General features: G+C 43.4%; 1 pseudogene; it reads left to right on the top strand.

Annotated features, from left to right (window-relative positions):
• The first annotated feature begins 1,210 nt into the window (after window positions 1-1,210).
• LOC126186043 (5S ribosomal RNA) lies at window positions 1,211-1,328 on the top strand (annotated as a pseudogene).
• Window positions 1,329-2,014: the final 686 nt, after the last annotated feature.

The following is a 2,014-nucleotide window of genomic DNA, read 5'->3' on the forward strand; positions in this document are numbered from 1 at the left end:
TTTGCTACACCGGTTAGTTAGTTATTGCAGTAGTGAGTGAATCATTCATCAAAATGGTTCAAATGGCTCTGAGAACTATGGGACTTAACTTCTGAGGTCATCAGTCCCGTAGAACTTAGAACTACTTAAACCTAACTAATCGAAGAACATCACACACATTCATGCCCGAGGCAGGATTCGAATCTGCGACCGTATCGGCCGCGCGGTTCCAGACTGTAGCACCTAGAACCGCTCGGCCACCCCGTCCGGCTAATCATTCATCACCGGCGTCGTTTCACATTCATTTGCGGTCCAGTATCAGTAGTTGTTGCTACGTTGCTACGCAGAATTGTTCACTACAGCACGACGCAAATCCAGAGATAATCTATAATGCTATCTTGCTTTCGTGCGTCGTAATATTGTTTAGGCAAAACACTCCTTTCAATGCTCAATGTTCATCAAGTCACTCTTTCAATTAAAATGTTCACAGTTAATTAATTTTGATCATCAACTATAACACAGCTCAATTAATGATGCAGCCAACACGTGAGATTTCCATTACTGACGAACAATTTTTATTGTTCCTTCTTAGCAGTTAGTTTATAATCATCAAACCGCACGCACACTGATGGATCAGATCAATCACGATTCCTTTCAGTTCGGTGATCGTGACAATTACGACAACTTTTACAATCGGCGTATTTGTATTATCTTCGTGTGGTCGTATTAATGTTTCCTACTCAAGGCTAATCAGGTATTGCAGACTTCGATACTATGTCCATTCTTCGTTGTAACTGTTCACTTTGATGAAGGTTGAGTCCAACAATAACATATCCAATAATTAGAGTTCATTACCTCGTCGTACACTATCAGAATATCACTTTAGTTCAAGTTCTCATGTCAGAATAACTGAGAACAAAGTCCGTGCATCTCTATCACGCAATAGTACTTTTTTGGAGTAGAAACAATCTCGTAGCGTTCCGTTTGCAGTACTATAACTAACGGTGCTCTCTCACGACTTGATAGCAAGCAAGCTAGCAAGCGACTAACATTTCCATGATAGAGCATTGTACACACATTGTATTTCCTTTTCGCCGCGTTTACAACTCTCTTTCACAATAAATGTTATCTCTGACCGACATATTACTTTGGATTTAACTTTCGTCTACTGATTTGCAGTTATTACTAAGATGTTTGATAGCTAATTAAAAATAACCTTTCTTTCTTTCTTGGCAACGGCCTTGCCGCAGTGGATACACCGGTTCCCGTCAGATCACCGAATTTAAGCGCTGTCGGGCGTGGCCGGCACTTGGATGGGTGACCATCCGACCCGCCACGAGCTGTTGCCATTTTTCGGGGTGCACTCAGCCTCGTGGTGCCAACTGAGGAGCTACTCGACCGAATAGTAGCGGCTCCGATCAAGAAAACCATCATAACCACCGGGAGTGCGGTGTGCTGACCACACGCCCCTCCTATCCGCATCCTCATCTGAGGATGACAAGGCGGTCGAATTGTCCCGATGGGCCAATTGCGGCCTGAAGACGGAGTGCTTTTTTTTCTTTCTTTCTTTCTTCCTTTATATCATGACATACTCAGTAATTATTGAAATTGGTGTTCATCAAAACTTTAAGGTGTTATATTATTGTCAAAGTTGTACCTGTCAGGATAACACTGTTCCAGACTCTAAATTATCATGACATTCTTACTTGGGTTTTCGGGTTTCTTGGGGTGTTACAACGTGAATCACTAGACTCAGTCTGGCAGATATCAAACCTTTGGCGGTTGTCTTTGCACAGCAGAGACAGATAGCAACGTCTGAGATACGGTTAGGACCTTTCACCATTCCAGTCCGGACCTCAGACACATGGTGACAGCAGACTGATATGGGCACGCCAAGTGGAATATTTTTTGGCATCACACGAGCGGCGTCCTGTGTATAGTGCGGAGCCGATGTTACATTCCTGCTCACTCTTTAGCGTGGCATCATTCGTTCTATATTCGAGTACGGGTTTTCGTTATATGGCAGTGCCTCGAC

This window comes from Schistocerca cancellata, chromosome 4 (assembly GCF_023864275.1).
Source record: "Schistocerca cancellata isolate TAMUIC-IGC-003103 chromosome 4, iqSchCanc2.1, whole genome shotgun sequence".
In the NCBI taxonomy this organism is placed as follows: Eukaryota; Metazoa; Arthropoda; class Insecta; order Orthoptera; family Acrididae; genus Schistocerca; species Schistocerca cancellata.